This window comes from Spinacia oleracea, chromosome 4, assembly GCF_020520425.1.
Source record: "Spinacia oleracea cultivar Varoflay chromosome 4, BTI_SOV_V1, whole genome shotgun sequence".
Lineage (NCBI taxonomy): Eukaryota > Viridiplantae > Streptophyta > Magnoliopsida > Caryophyllales > Amaranthaceae > Spinacia > Spinacia oleracea.
In genome coordinates, this window is record NC_079490.1 from 10,684,082 (window position 1) to 10,690,669 (window position 6,588).

Genomic DNA, 6,588 nt, shown 5'->3' on the forward strand with positions numbered 1-6,588 from the left:
TCCCTTGCTAAGAATCAACGGCCTTAATACTCTCTCTCACCAATAAAAAGAATATATTATAGTATTTGCAAAATGGAAACAGTCACATTCTGAAAATCATTCCCCCATAGTCGCACAACCCCCAAAGTGAACCTAGGGTGTCAATACCACTAGCACAAAATTAATGGCCTCAAGGCTTATGATCACGTTGGGTCACGACTATCATAGTCCTCTTGAGCCACTCGCTCCTTGAAGTACCCCTAAGTACGGACTAAAAAGATTTTCCATGAATACAACATGACCAACCATGAAAATACCCAAATCGGCATACCATAAGGCTACCATTGGGGTAAAGCAATATACACACTAAGAGAGAAGCCGCACTAATGATTCTAGCCTTGCAAAAATAAAAATTCGATCTCCCCAACTAACTACATCGCCAACATTAAGCAAAGTGGCACATGACAAATGAACACCCAAGGGTTAAGAATCTAAAGTGTCAACCAACGAAAGTTATGGTCCAATTAGCCTAAGTTTGAGAGTCGCTTGGTCAAGTATTATAGGCTTACGCCACGTCATTATTTTGAGTCTAGGCCACCTCCTTGTATTCGTACACGGGTTATAATCAGAAAAATTAATGAAAGTTCGAGTCTAAATCACAACTTCCAATTAAATCCCAGAAACTGGAATCTGAAAAGAACCAAAAAAAATTATCTTCGATGTAATTCTTTCGTTAAATTTCAATAAGGTAAAAGCAATATTTTGAATCTACGCTATTTTTAAGAAACGACTAAATACGCTTGCAAAGTAAGACAAAATTAAAGGTCCACCCTAGGCCTACTAAAATTAAAGGTCCACTATAGGGCTACCAAACGAGGCTCACTCAGTCTCGCCTCGTGACTCAAAGACCACAACCATCTACCTTTTAGCCCAAACAAAAAAAATTGATTGAAGGATTTATGTTGGGGAGAAATCCCAAGCAAAAAGAAAAAAGAGAAACAGAAAAGGGAGAGCGAAAAGAGCCATGAAATACTTAACCCGTACCTCCCAAAGTGCGAAATCTACCCAAGTAAATGAAGGAAAAGAATTGAGTCAACCAATCCAAATCATAAAATTCTACAATGTCTACCCTTTCCAATCCTTATGCTCTTAGACGCCTTCGCTCTGGGGTCCCTGTTCAGTTCATTTAAACCATCCATGTTCTCATTGCCATAACCCAAGAAACCATTACCTCAACTCTTGTTTTTGAACTTGTTATCAACCGCAAATCACGCACGGCCATTGACACGTGCGTCATGCCCATCATTTCCAAAGTCCAAACCTGCTCTTACACCACCATTAGCTTAATGACCATATAACTTGTATGGATACATCCTGTTGATATACCCTTGAGCCGTCCCCATGCTACTCATTGACCTTGGTTGATTTAAACTCATGACACTAGCTTGAGGCTGCAAATTGTGAGTCCTAAAAGATGTAATCCTTATGCTTGACCAATACTTATACAACTCAACTTATCCTATCTCATTCAACCCATCTTTCAAACCGTCTTGAATCACAAATTACAAAGAGACAAATGAAAAGTACATTCTACGCTCAACGTAAAAATAAAAATAAAAAAAAATAAAAATGTAAAAAAGCAAACTTTGCAAAGCGCCTTTAAAAGTTAGTCTAAAAAGAATAAGAAGCATTTAGCGCACCAAAAAATATCCGCCCAGAAATACTTTTCAGCGCCCACAGCTGGGCGCCTAAATCTTTAACGCCCCAGCCTGGGCGCTGAATCTCTCCGCTTGCCAAATTTTGTCCAGAAGTGCTCGTCATTTTATCCGCACATACACGGAAAAATAACGAACACTTGGGGGGTACAACATGTATTTAGACATACGTACCACCAAAAAAATACATGTACTCAAAAAAAATATATGAAACAAATTTTTGGCTTACGGCAAGGCAGCAAATTAAAATAATAATAAACTTCACTTATTCTACCGTTTCAAATAATATGTTCCCACCTCAGAACGTACTTGTTTAAAATCGGCATTCTAAGAAACCATTTCCTAGTCTAAGAACTACGCAAGACCTGATGCCAAATTAAATCTATTTAAGGCGGATACGTAGGCAATCCATGATTCGGTCCAACCAATTTGCAAAAATGTTAGAGCCTATAGAATAACAAGAATAAGAAATAAAAGTCCCTTATTGAAATTTAATTGCTTGCAACCCAAGTCCAAAGAAAAATTTAAGTCAAAGGAAGAATCCAAGTCACCAAGATGCCAAAATTAATGAGCACACATCGAAAAATAATAAGGGCACGTACCCTTGCCAGAACGAGCACTCACACTCCTAGGCACTTAGCCAAGACTCAAAAGATCGCTCTGCCTCAATTGAATGGGGGCTAGCGCAAGCGTCCATGACCTCTAAAGTACTCGACTTGACCCTCCCTAAAGCGAACTAACTCACTTAAAGACTTTCTTTCACCACTAGACATAGTCGACGGCTTAAAGACCTTCTTTCATCACTAGACACAGTCATAATCGCCAACAAGTAGTCAAGGCAGTAAAGCTTGCAATGAAGAGGATTATTCTACGGCATCGCCCCATCGTTCCTTCGAATTCAGGGCACCCGTTCACGGTAATTCAAATGCTTGTGAATCCCCTTTGAAAAAAAAAATCAGACATTGTCAATAGAACTTGACATTTAACCAAGGATCACCCTACTCAGACATATGACACGGGCATCTAAAATCGAAATCTAAAAGCACCATTAATGGGAAGACATAATAGCAACTGGGGGCTAAAAAATTGAAATGAAAGAGCTAGGAAAAAAACTAAGTATACCTTGACCTTTTGTGCAGACATACACCAAGTAAATCTAAGTCAATTTGAAAACGGTTTATATTCCCGCAATTCCGGAAAAGATGGCCCTAAAAGCCTAAAGCATATGCCAAACGGGCACAAGTGTATCTTGACGCCTGCACCCTGGCTTCCAGCAAATCCTTAGACAGCATTCCAAAAATCGTAACAGTATTTTGATTCACTCCTATAATCCTGTACGAACCTTTCTATAAGTCAACTTACCTAGGACACCTCGGGTTGTACACAGTAGGACTCGAATTTTAAATAATTTTCAAATGATTTTTCAAAGACTTCTTCGAACATAATAAAGTGTCGTTGGTTTAAGCTAAGTATGCTTTTATCTCAATGTTGCAAGTGAGTCAAAGGATTTCCAAATATGATTATGAGTAAAGAAAGGCACCTAGCTTTTGGTCAAGGCCCACTTCAACATGTGATTACCTTGACCATGGAAATGTCGCACAATACGACATTTACAAGAGAAGTAGCAAATCACTACTCGAACGTATCTCGCACTAAACGAGTCTGGTTCAAACTATTCATGATCCATGTCACCATGAATGCATAAAAACGTATGCAAAGCATTATAGCACCAAGCTAATCCCGTAGCTACAATTGGGGGCTTGAAAAAAACACTCTAAAAATGCTCGAAATGACGATTTTACCACAAATTCTCGACGCTAATGCTATACATACGTCATAGGGGCATAATCCTAAGGTTTGATCGTGTAAAACGAACCTTAGAATGGCTACAACCCCTCCCAAATTCTAAGCGCTACTTAGAATATGTAAAGTCACCCCACTAACAAGGGTAACTGAAAATCGCGAGTCACCAAAACTCCGATCCAACTACTGCACATAACGCTCGCCCTACAAGCGCCCGTTACACAGTCTACCTCGTTCCAAGGCAAAAGCAAAAAATTCAAGGATAAGGACTGTCAAAATATACTCAGAAATCATTTTCAACGCCCAGAGCTGGGCGCCGATATCTTTAACGCCCCTGCCTGGGCGCTGAATCTTTCTGCTAGCCAAGTGTTGCCCAGATAAAAAAAAAGAGGAAGAAACGCCTATGAATCCTCGCATCGAAAGAAGTAATAAGCCGTGCAAACCCACGCAGAAGGTGCCACACTTGTTCGAACACCTGAACGAGGCATGATGAAGTACTCCAATGCAAAAATAATAATATCCCAACGCCTGGAGGAATGTTCTAAGACACGCTGTTAGGCCACACAAGCCTACGTCGCACCATAAATTCAACCATCCCACGGTACAAGTTTAAAAAAGGAGAGTAAGGCATATTGCACTAATGTAGGCACGACCCAGATGACGTGTAAAAGAGGCAAAAACTACTTATCGCCCAAATTCAAAATGCAAGCCACACGACTTCTACATTAAGGATTAAAGGTAGCAAAATATTACCTACCACGGAAGGGATAGCTCGCACCTACACGAGCGGAACCCCAAGGCATCTTTCTCGAAAGAACCTACAAAAATCGTACGCCAAAAGAAAAGCATCCCAACATGCATACTTGGGGGCTCCAAGCTACGAAACAACCATAGCAAAATAAAAAATCTCGAAGAAAATGTTTGAACGATCGAAAGGGCACGATGCTTGAGCCCACTTCATGAATGGGCCTGAACCCTATCAAGCTTCTAAAAAAACTATTCAAAATCAGTCATTGTTAAAAAAAAATGATTCAAGCAAACTGATTAATGGACCGCACACGACGGCCATTCTATGAACGCTCGTTCGCACATACATATCATCATTCTAAGTATCGAACATTCACGAACGCGTTCAAAAGAAAAAAATATATACAAGAGCGATCAAAATCTTACGCCTCAAGGTATGTTCCTCGGGCCATATAGACTCGCCCAGCTATTGCATTAACTGCACGCCTTAAGAGCAACTGTTCCTTTAAATAAGCGCCCCAAAGCGACAAACATTGTAGTCCACCAATCGGCTACGACTTCTCATGAAAATCATCACGTCCTAAAATAAAGGAAAAAACAAAAGGGAAGAGAATACATAGAACTCCCAAGTGAAATAAACGAATGAACAAGAGGCCAACTGTGTCATCAAAAGACCAGCCCAAACAACACTTTCAACGCCCCACCTGGGCGTGAATTATTTCAACGCCCAGGCCTGGGCGCCGAAAATGAACCCAAGCTCAAAAAAGGCCATAACTTCTATTGGGCCCTACCGTATCCATTCGACTCGAAAATTGCCGGTTTCTTTACTGAAAGTCGCACCTCACGGCTTTGTTAAGAGTAGCACACCACTACAAAGATCGCTCGCACTTACGAGCACAATCCCAAACACGATCAAGGACATTACAGAATGCGTATCCCCAAGGAACCTCTTTGACAAGAAATGACCGTCAAGCACGAATGCTTGGGGGCTCGAAAGAAAATATATATTATACAAAGTTAAAACAATACTCCCAGACTACGCTGTACAAAGTCCCGTGTTTGGATGTCTCAAAAAATAAAACCGGTTTACAACCTCAAGACAAAGGTTGCCATTGACACTTATACATAGTCTCATAATCAAGGACCCAGGTAGTGGCAAGATTGAGCCATAAAGACTAGCTCAAAACCATGAAAGATGATGACCACAAGACAATGGTCCGTCTAAGCACGTTGTCAGCCCACGTTCAGGTTACAACTAAATTCGAGCATCCCTCGAAAGAATTCGCTCTTGCAAGAATGAATAAAAAGAAATTCTCAAAAGAAATCACAAAGAACAAAAGAAATAGGAACTTGCCCATCTTCAGTTGGCAAGATCGCGTCACAAACCACGCGAGTTCCCAAATCAAAAAAACGAATTCAGGGTTGTCCGCCCTTAGCGGACAGGTTCGCCATCTTTAGCCGGCGGGGTCTACGTCACAAGCCGCGTAGGTCCTTATTTTCAAATTTCAAAAACAAGATTCGTCCACTTTTTCGAACGGGGCGTCCACCCTTAGCGGACAGGCTCGCCATCTTTAGCCGGCGGGGTCTACGTCACAAGCCGCGTAGGTCCTTAGTCGCTGCAGCGATAACTTTTTCGGTTTTCCCTTTTTCCAAAAATTAAAGGATCAGTTTTCCCTTTTTCCAAAAAATTAAAGGATCGGTTTTCCCTTTTTCCAAAAATTAAAGGATCGGTTTTCCTTTTTTCCAAAAATTAAAGGATCGGTTTTCCCTTTTTTCAAAAATTAAAGGATCGGTTTTCCCTTTTTTCAAAAATTAAAGGATCGGTTTTCCCTTTTTCTAAAAATTAAAGGATTGGTTTTCCGTTTTTCCAAAAAAGAACGATGTGATTGATTTTCCGTTTTTTCCAAAAAAGAGCGATGTGCTGGATTTTCCTTCGTTTTACGTCCCATAAAAACAAGGGGGTTTTCTCGTTTAATTATCCTTGAAAATGAGAATCTTTAAAAACATTTTTACCTCGTGATTGGGCTTGGCCAGGCCCAATTACACTTAATAGCTTTGATTTCGAAAACATCTGTAGCTACTCCCAATGACAAAGTGAGGGAGTTTCTACACTTCTTTAGATCCTTCCAATGACAAAGTGAGGAAGTTTCTATACTATCCGTTGACAAATCCCAATGACACGTGAAGGATATGTCGACACTCCAAGTGATGACCCTTAAGTCAAATGTTATCACTCGGGGGCTCGTGAGACCCTCGCAAAAACAGGTCACCATGGCTTGTATGGCGCACTCCGTCTACTACTTTGACTATCGTCTTATTCCAAGACTCAGTCAAAGTGGGGGCT